This window comes from Paroedura picta, chromosome 9 (assembly GCF_049243985.1).
Source record: "Paroedura picta isolate Pp20150507F chromosome 9, Ppicta_v3.0, whole genome shotgun sequence".
Classification (NCBI taxonomy): domain Eukaryota; kingdom Metazoa; phylum Chordata; class Lepidosauria; order Squamata; family Gekkonidae; genus Paroedura; species Paroedura picta.
In genome coordinates, this window is record NC_135377.1 from 79,420,017 (window position 1) to 79,430,420 (window position 10,404).

General features: G+C 47.5%; 1 long non-coding RNA gene across 1 annotated transcript; it reads left to right on the plus strand.

Moving 5' to 3' along the window:
- Positions 1 to 641: 641 nt before the first annotated feature.
- Positions 642 to 1,528, plus strand: LOC143844293 (uncharacterized). The gene is made up of 3 exons (XR_013233930.1): positions 642 to 1,045; positions 1,165 to 1,284; positions 1,418 to 1,528. It is a non-coding gene; the product is annotated as an uncharacterized LOC143844293 (long non-coding RNA).
- The last annotated feature ends 8,876 nt before the right edge of the window (positions 1,529 to 10,404 follow it).

The window sequence follows — 10,404 nt, forward strand, 5'->3', positions numbered from 1 at the left end:
GCGTGTTTAATTGTTTTTCCTACTCTGTTGTTGAATAAAGTTTTGTGTTCTTTGTTTAACCTTGTCTTGTGCGGTTTGTGTACTTAGCCAGCAAAAAAACGGGGATTCTCTGGTCCAAAAGCACTTTGACAGCCCTAAATGCTAACTCCCCACTGAAATTGACACACACAATACGGAAGCGCTGAACGGGGAAAGTTCGGGGAGGCGGGTAGCCAGGAAGTATTGGCGACCCCTGTCAAACCGGAGGATCAATCCACTTATGTTCCAAGGAATAATTTTATTGGTGGGCAGCTTTGATACATTTAAAATAGGGGTGGTCGATCGGAGCAACGCACGTTCGTTCCCTAACCGTCATTCCGAAGATGCCGAAGCCACGGAAGGGCTCCTTCTGGCAGCGCGCCGAGGCTGAGGCACTTCTGGAGCTGGTGCTCCAATCGAAAAGTGTTGGCCGCCTTATGGCCAGCACCCACTGCCACACCAAGGGTGCTTACCTGGTGTTGGCATCAAAGCTGAGGGAGAGGGGCTATGTCCGGACCTGGGAGCAGGTCCGGACAAAATTTAAGAGGGTGAAGCTGGACTTCCTCAACAGTCTGGAACAGTGGGGGGGGGGGGGGTCCCGCAGCCAAGTGGGAGAACGGTCTTCCACGACCAGATGGTGAAAATATGGGAGAAGGCTGGGAAGCCCCCCCTGGAAATGAGGAGGCATATGGGTGAGTGCTGCCCTCGTTGTGTTTTGCCCTTAAACATGCATGGAATGACTAGCTGCCTCTTTCCCCTACTGTCCCCAATGAAATTCGAGAAAGTATTTAGATGCTGTCAACCCCCTCTAACTTAGCCCGCCAGTACTGTAGAACCACTTTGGTTATGCGCTTTGACTCTAACTGTGGTGTGTCCACCAGCTGTGTTTCATCTCTGGTTTGTGTGCTTTTACTTATGATTTCTCTTTTTCTTTGCCCAGCCACACAATCACCATCCAAGATGGCAAAAGCACCTGAGCGTGAGGAGGGGGAGGAAGAGGGACCTTCCACCTCAGGACAGGCTGCAGGTGAGAGTTTTATGTCTGTGAGGGAGACCCATGTGTGTGTACCCCCATGGAGCCATATGGGAGCCTGATGTGATGCTTCCATTTGAAGTGTGATCAAATTCTTTGTTTGATTTCTATAGCAGAAACTATGGAGGCAAGGCTGCGTGCCATGGAGGCCAGGGTTACTTCCTTAGAGGCTGAAGTGGCAGAGCTGAAAGGGGAGATTGAGCAGCAAAGGCAGCGGAGGGAGGCGGAAGAACGTAGGTTATGTTCCCCACTGCCCAACTCTTCTCACACTGTGGCTAAGGCCACTAAAAAGTGTATGCATGTAAACTAAAAAAATTGGAAAATATGTGTGGCACTAATGTGTACTTTTTCTCCCTCCCCACACAGTTAAGAAGAAGGAGGACGAAGACCTCTTCCGCCGCAAAGTCAGGGGGACCATGGGACGGTTGTGCAGGAGAGTGAGGGAGATGGAAGGGGCTGGGGAGGGGAGCAGTGGGATCTGTTTGTGTTTTGGGGTGGGGGGTGTTGGGGGGGTTCCCAGTTACTTTGCCCATTTTTCTATCCCTGTTAAATATATGAATTTGTTAAAAAAAAGTTGGCTTTCTTGGAGGGTGGGGGTGGTGGTGGGGGGGTCCAAGTTTCATTCCCTTGTTTTTTTCCCCTGTTGAACTGTTTCTGAAAATAAAATGTTGTTGTAAATTTCCTGAAAAAGACTCCAGTGTGACTCCTTACACTCGCACACCTTTCACCCAAAACTCCTAAAACACCTTTAACCTTTAAAACACCCTCCAACCTCCAACCCACACAACGGTGCCAGAATAGGCACAATCACTAGAGAGGGTACACAGAGACAGAGTCAAAAATATAAACTTTATTTAACAGACAACAGCAAACACAGATAACTAGACAAACTGGCCCAAATTAGGAGGGGGAGAACTTGTCCGCGGGTTTAACGACTCTCTTCCCGAGAACAGTCCTCCTTCTCGTTTGGGTCGAGGCATTCTGAGACGGGGTGGGTGGGGTGGGTGCTGGAGGTGGTGGGGGAGGTGTGGGTGGGGGGGGATGTGCACTGTAATCTGAGGAGGGGTGGCCGCCTCCATAACCGCAACCGCCCTCTCCATCAGCCTCCTTATCAGTCGCACCTCCTCCACGCTTTCGCGTAGGCACTGGTTCGACTCTCTAAGGATGGCACGGAATTTTTTGCCCTCCTGGGCCACGAGGGAGAGCATCGCCTGGTCTGCGGCAGCGGCACGCCTGGACTCCTCCTGGCAGTGCTCCAGGATCCTTTCTCCCACACTAGTCAGGACGGAGACGCGCCGCAGCCTGCCGCGTTCCCTGGCCAGCCTCTCCTCAGCTTGGAGAGCACCCCTAGGTGGTGAGCCGGCTGGCTCGTCGTCTTCTGAAAGGACCTCTGTTGGCAAAAAAAGAGAAACAGAACTGTTAGTAACATCGAGACAGTCAAAACCCACCCTGGTGCACATGGTGGCCTTTCTTGGTTACATATTGTTAAACCAAGACTCAGAACAATGCCAGGGGAGCACATGGTTATTGTTTGTTTGCCCATGGTGGCCTTTCTTGGTTACATGTTAAACCAAGACTCAGAACAATGCCAGGGGAGCACAAAAATGAAAAGGAAGCACACAGTTATTGCACACAGACATTGTCCTGCAGCCATGGCTCGAAAGGAACAGTTCATGCACGCTCACCATCTTGTATCTGTATACGCCTGCGCACGGCAGGAGGTCCAGCCACCCCACGCTCCTCCTCCTCCTGCGTCCCGGGTATGAAATCTGGAAAAAGGGAAAAAAAAAACATGATTTAGGACCAAAGTGTGGCAAAGCAAGCTTCACACCCTAAAGCAGCAACGTTGAGGGACTCTCTTCTGTCTCTTAGCAATGCTGCTGCCCTGCACAAACAGAAAAGCACAAAGCAGTTAAACCCCCCCCCCCCTTATTGCAACTGATACTTACCAACATTTGTTGACGCCCCGGAATCACTGTCCTCTGCCACCGCTGCAGGGGACTCGAGGACCACCGTCCCAGGCATCTGTGTCTCTGTGGACAAGAGCAGAAAATAGTGAAAAAGGAGCAAGCATACAACCCGAACCACACATCAAGGTCCCAAAGTAGTGGCTAGAGCACTGCAGAAGGCCTATGGCTGAGGCATGCTGCAAAACTGTTTAGGTTGTTGGTTAAACACAACCGTTTTAAAAAGCCACCCAAAGCAATCCACAAACATCCTAGCATGGCATGCATTGCAACGAACACAAGGCATACAATAGTGAAAAAGGAGCAAGCATACAACCCGAACCACACATCAAGGTCCCAAAGTAGTGGCTAGAGCGCTGCAGAAGGCCTATGGCTGAGGCATGCCGCAAAACTGTTTGGGTTGTTGGTTAAACACAACCGTTTTAAAAAGCCACCCAAAGCAATCCACAAACATCCTAGCATAGCATGCGTTGCAACGAACACACGAGAAAACGATGCCCAAACGTCAGAACACACATTTGCTCAAAATGAAATATAAAATAAAAAGAAAATTACTTACCGGAGGCAAGGGGCGTTTGCTCAGGAACCTCCTCTGGCTCCCCAGGAGCGATGGCCATCAGGTCCAGCGTGACCAATTCCGCTGGTCGTTGCTGGACGGGGGGTGGAGGCCGAAAGCTGGACGAGGTGCCCTCGCCGGGATCCTCCTCAGCGGGTGGTTCCTCGACCGGGGCAGCCGGCTTCCGAACCACCTTAAGGCTCCTCCCGACGCGCTTCGGCCTGCCGGCTCCTTCCCCGTCGCCGTACAGCAGGCGCTGCTCCTCGAAGTAGGGGCAGGTCACCTTCTCGTTGCCGGAACCCTTATTATGGTTCACGGCACGCATGTACTCCACCCGCATTGTTTTAGTTTTGGACCGGCATTCAAGGCCGGTCCTGTTGTGGCCCAGGGCATGCATCTTTATGGCCACTTGCTCGAAGACCTCCCTATTCCTGTGCGAGGACTGGAAGGCGTCCTGGATTTTCTCTTCCGAGAAAATCGCGATCAGGTCCCTGATCTCCGCGTCCCTCCAAGTTGGGCCACGGCCGGTTGCAGGGACGGACGACGCTTGCGAGGAAGATTCCATGTTGCCTTCGCTAGTAGCTGAGCAAAATGGTGGTGCGAGGTGCAGGGTGCAACGGATCATATACCTTCCCGCACACAAAGACAAAGGGACTAGCCGGCTCCTGATTGGTGGAGGGCAGTAGGGGACACGCACATTGGCCACATTAGGTCACATGTCACGTTCAAAACTCCTCGCGCGGGAACAGGATCTGCTCCTAATGGCCAGATTAGCGCCTTTTGTTTGACTTCTCGCATGCGCTGATTCGTCCACACGCGGGAAGAGCAGTTTGAACATGCAGCGGGAGCCATTTTAGTGAAATGTCCGCCATTACAAAAACGCATGCCGGTGTAAAACCGAGAGCAATTGCAGCGGTACGCGACAGTTCCCCAATAATATTCACCAACCAAAGCATAAATCAATGACATGTAACTGGCGAACGTTCGTTGGCATGGTCAGCGCACAGTTTTTAAAAATGAACGGTGGACGGCGACTCCGCTTGCCGGAGGTCTAGCCGCCGATGGAAGGGGTTGTCCGCACCCAAGCACAACCACGCACCCGGAACCACACAAAGACCCACTACACATAAACCGCCCCTCATGCTAGAATCATTTGTATTGAACCCCTCTAAGGTTAACAGGAGACAGCGAGCGGCGAACGTTCGTTGGCACGCTCAGAGGAAAGTTTTTAAAAATGAACGGCGGACGGCGACTCCGCTTGCCGGAGGTCTAGCCGCCGATGGAAGGGGTTGTCCGCACCCAAGCACAACCACGCACCCGGAACCACACAAAGACCCACTACACATAAACCGCCCCTCATGGTATCACCTCGAATCATATCTATTGAACCCCACTAATCTAAACAGGAGACTCCGAGCGGCGAACGTTCGTTGGCACGCTCAGAGGAAAGTTTTTTAAAATGCTCCCCGTACGTTGACTCCGCTAGTACTGGCCGAAGGTAGACGGGGTTTTAAGCTTTGGGCAAATGTTTGTAACGTGACGGTGTGTGCCACTGTGCTTTTGAAAAACTCTTGTGGTGTCCGGGCAGAATTTCAGAAAGTGATCGTGCTTGAAAGCCAGTCGCTGTCTCGTTGCCTCGTAGATCCCCGCTCGCTCGGAGAAAAAAAATGGCGGACAGTTCGCCGGAAGTTAGGAGGAAAGGCTCGGGAGGAGGGACTTTGAAGAAACCGCAACAATGGTAACGCACAAGTCTGTGGCGCTATTGTCGCAGATTGGTTGCAGGAGTGTATCGCTATCCGGAGGGTGAATCCACTTTTCTGGATTCCCCTAGAAGCGCTACAACGAAGCGCTTTTTGCGGGTCGGTTGCAGGACTGTTGCAGATTGTGTACGACGTCGTGGGTTATGGCAAATTTGTAGCGTTTCCAATTGGCAACCATCCTGCTACTTTGAAGCCGTGCGAAATGGCCCTTGTTTATCCTTATAGTTCCAAGATACAGATGAGCAATTATGTTCAGCAGAGTAAATATGCTACTGGGATTTCTGAAGGTCATAAATTAGGCCCCTCTGACTCGGGGATACGTGGGTCAGACCTTCTGTGGCAGGTCTCCTTCCTCCAAAGTTGGGGACACAAAGTTGCTATTCAGGAGGATAAATTGTACCTCTACAAACTCCAGTGTGGGGTTCCACAAGGTGCGATCCTCTCCCCAATGTGCTTTAACATCTGTATGTTACCTCTCGGCCCACTTGTTGGGGAGTGTGGGCTGGATTGTCATCAGTATGAGGAAGACACCCGGCTCTATTTGCTAATGAGTGACAGGCCAACTGACCCCTTGAACTGTTGTGGCAGAGTGGCTCCAGCAAAGCTGTTTGAAGCTGAATCTCCTGAAGATGGAGGCCCGGTGGCTGAGTAGGGAGGGACCAGAAGAGGAAGCACGCCTCCACTGTCTTAATGGGGTGTAGCCTCAGGCTGCACAGTCAGTCAGGAATTTGGGGAGTGATTCTGGATGCCTCCCTGAATATGGAGGCCCAGGTCACCAGGTATTTTTCCATCTTCTCCTGGCAAAGCTACTAGCCCCCTATCTAGTCATGGTGATCAATCTATCCATCCATTTTGGATCATTAAAAAATGTAAAGCATGTTTTATTTGAGCATTCATGATACAAGGATGCTAGAGAGAAATGGATCAAGCTATTCGTGTAGATATTTTAGTTACATTTTAATGGATTCTAGCTAAATTAGCTAAATTCCTTGTACAGGCTATGAGAGTTCAGTCAACACGTTTTCTCTAATAGCTTATCCTCTCTGATCTTGAATTCTTCCTTTCTTCCTTTTATTCTTAGCTGGGATTGATTAATACTACTCAAGAAATAGCTCTAAGAGGAGTAAAGAAAGAGAGAAATACCCCTGTGAGGTTCTTTAGATGAAGACTGGCCCAAGATCACCCAGAAAACTTCCATGACAGAATGGGGATTGGACCATGGGTCTCCCACATCCTAGCCCAATACATCAACCACTCTGCCACACTGATGGATGGAAATACCTAAGCTGAGAAAACCCTTCAAGTGTGTCCCAGTACGTGAAATGCTTTCAAGGTCAAACTGGGCACCTTACATTGATTATGGAAACATACTGCTATCCTATGCAATTGTTCCAAACCAGAAGTGATATGATCCAAACCATCTGATGGGCTGCTACTTTTTGATGGTGCAGTTGCATAGCTCAACTTGGTCACATCTGCTGACTCTTGTAGGAAAGACAATTTATAACAGGGGTAGTCAAACTGCGGCCCTCCAGATGTCCATGGACTACAATTCCCAGGAGCCCCCTGCCAGCATTTGCTGGCAGGGGGCTCCTGGGAATTGTAGTCCATGGACATCTGGAGGGCCGCAGTTTGACTACCCCTGATTTATAACCTTGATATGAATGAGAAAAGGCACTTTGCCAATCCATCATGTCCATGGCCAGGTTGCCTATCAATACCATTAAGTTTTACAGTATTTACTTCAAGTAGTATTTACTTCAATAGGCTTTGCACCCATGTCTATAGCTTCTACATCACACTGTAAGGTAGGTTAGACTGAGACTGAGGGCTAGGCCAACTTTTAATTATGAGCTTTCATGGCAGAGTACTCTCTTAATCTTAGTCCAAGGGACCTGTCAACCCTATACATTTCTTATTAGTCAATTATATCAATAAAGTGGGAAATGGCACATCTAACGTAATGATTTTTAAATTATAAATTAACTTTTCCTTTGACATACCTTTATGACTCTCACACAGAATATGAAATATTTTTTTCCAGAGGAAATAAATCAATCTGTCCCTTGACAACTTTCTTTCTCTCTCCGTTCCATGAATGCAAAGTTCTCCAATTCTTTTTCCACATTTTTATTTGGCTCCAGTCTTTTATTTAGATACTAGCTTCAAAGCCCGTTCATAAGAATGGGCTTTAAAAGAGTCCTTCCCGTCAGCATCCCGGCTGCTTTCCAGGCTACCGGGAAGCACTGAGGGCGAGGGGGGGTGGGGGGAAGTGGGAGCGCTTCCCGGGGGCCTGACAAGCACACCCAGGGCCTGCTTTGGGAAGCACTCCCTCTCCCCCCCCCCACGGCCAGGCCTCTTACCTGGGGCCCTCCAAGTGGAGCGGTGGAGTCACAGACGTGCCTCTAACAGCCAGGCATGCCTGTGAGCCCAGGGGTGAAGGCTTGGTGAGGGAGGGCGGGAGCTGTAGGGGCAGGGCCAATCAGGATGCAGCTGGCCCCACCCTGATTGTCCCTATTCCAACTTGGACACGGAGGGCGGGAGCTGTAGGGGCAGGGCCAACCAGGGTGCACCGGTCGTCCCCAAGGCTGTTTCACAATTATTAAGAAGCACCGAATGGATAAGATATCCAAGCCTTGTATTGTTGCCTTAACTTGAGATACCTCTCCTGTTATTTTTGGAATAGAGGTTTCTGGATTTTCTTTCTCAGTTCCTTGGCAATTTATTTTAGACCTATCATTTCATTTTTCATTTTCATTTTCAAGAGTTTCTGTCCTGTATTTTGTAACCCATCAACCAATCTTGGTTGCTCCACTGAAGACTTTCTGGTCTCCCCAGTTTTCCTTGATAGATTTCTTTGATAAGACCCAATATGAAGATAGATTCAGGTGGGTGGCCATGTTGGTCTGAAGCAGCAGAACAAAGTTTGAATCCAGGGGGCACCTTCAAGACCAACAAAGCCTTATTATGGGTATAAGCTTTAGTGTGCTCCAACTTTGTTTTTTTGCTTCAGACCAATACTGCTACCTGCCTGAATCTATCTTCAGATTAGGTCTCATGATTTGTGGAGGTGGATAGGAAAAGAAAGTTACTTTTTCAAGACCTCCGGACAACATTATTTCTTCCTGCTTCATATAAATGTCAGATGGATACAATAACATGCTAAATGGCCTTTTATAATATGACGCAAGAGAACTGACATACCAAACTAATTGTCAATTTGTTCTTTAATTGCTTACAACTAATAAGATCAGAACATGGGTCAAAAATGAAATTGTCCTTTCCTATTAACAGCCCAAATGCTTCGGGAGGAAAATCTGTTTAATGAGGGAGCTCACAAGGTGGTTTGTTCAGCTACATTGATTCTTGGAAACTCAAGTCAAGATCATAGACAGACACACACACACACACTTTCTGGTTTTAGTAATTATGATTCTGACAGAAAGTGTGAAGGAGAAATTAGAATGTATGGAGGTGTGGCTATGGTGGAGCTCAAATGGATTTGTGTTTCATGAAGATTTCAGTGTGTTTTTTTAATCATCTTTTTTGGAAATGATGGAAAACCAGTTGTAAGAGAACAGGTGTTGAGGGAAAAGGTAATGTGCCCTTATTGGTGAAAGATCCAGATTCATAATTCCTTATTCCTGTCATTCATATGAGCTGGCATTTTAAGAAAAATGAAGATTACAATTTTACAGAACGATCTATGCTAACAATATTAGTCTAAATTATATAAAGGACAGGACATTCTGATGGTAAAAACAGAAATATCTTAAAAAACAAAGGGGCTTTCCGCACAAGGACCAATTTTGCTGAATGTTTGCAGTATGCAGAAATGCTATATTTAATAGTGAAATTTTGTCATTCCGCATACCTTCAATTCTAGTGGAATATTGAAGTCCCAGTAGCGTTGTATTCATTCCCCACATGTTTCTGGTCTCGCTGGAATTGCAACAAAGGAAGTGATATTTTTCCACGCTTCTTCCCGCCCCTGGCCGTCAATCAAACAGAACAGCCAATGAACTGTTGTGTTCGCACTCCCAAAAAGCCCCTTTCCCTTTAAGAACTGTTTTTTAAAAACCCAAACACACCAGTCACAACGAATATTTGTTCATTCATTGTCTCAGAAAGACCTTTTTTGCTGGCATAGGAGCTGGCGCTTAATCGTTTACACGCTCTTCAATTAAAAAAAAATCCCTCCCCCATTGGCGCAATTTGTGGCTGAAATTACGGGCAGTGTTGAACAGGGGGCTGTATTGTGCTTGGGAACTTTAAAGACACTTGCAGTAGGGAGCTTTGTTTTACTGTTAAGCACTTCTGTGGAAGGACTTTAGCTGGAGAAGCCTTGCTCGTTCGTTGCTTTCGCCGGTCTAAGGGGGAAAAAATGGCAATTGTGTCTCTGGAAGCTCGGGGGCAAGAGCAAGGGAGGGATATTCTATCTACCCCTACATTGAGAACGCACATGTCTTTTTCGGATATGTTGCAGGTTGTTCTCAAGAGTCTAGCGGGTTTTTTAGGGGGAATCCACTTTTCTGGATTTCCCGAAAAGTGCTACAACACAGTGATTTTTGCGGGAGTGTTGCAGGAGTGTTGCAGATTCTGTACGACATCATGTGGAATGTTGAATTAATAGCGTTTACCGAAGGTAAGACTTCTGCTACATTTAAGTCATATGGAATGGCCCAAAGTTTTCCAAAGATAACTGAAGATGAAAGACTGATTATCAATGGTCATATATCAACAAGTGGGGTTGTATGAAGTTATTTAAAAACATTAAACCAGGAAGGGTTCCTGGAATTACAATTCAAGATGAAATTTTACAACCTTTACAAATTACAATGAACTCTATCTTACAAGGGGGATGCTGGAGTCTTGGAAATTAACCAATATAACTAATACCCAAAGAAGGTTTAGACTTGACTCTGACAAACATACATACAAACATTCATACATACATAATGATGATACATACATATATACACACACATATACATATACACATATACACACACACACATATCCTGCAGAGCGGATTAAATAAAGGAGTAAGGGCTAAAGGAGAGGAGATAG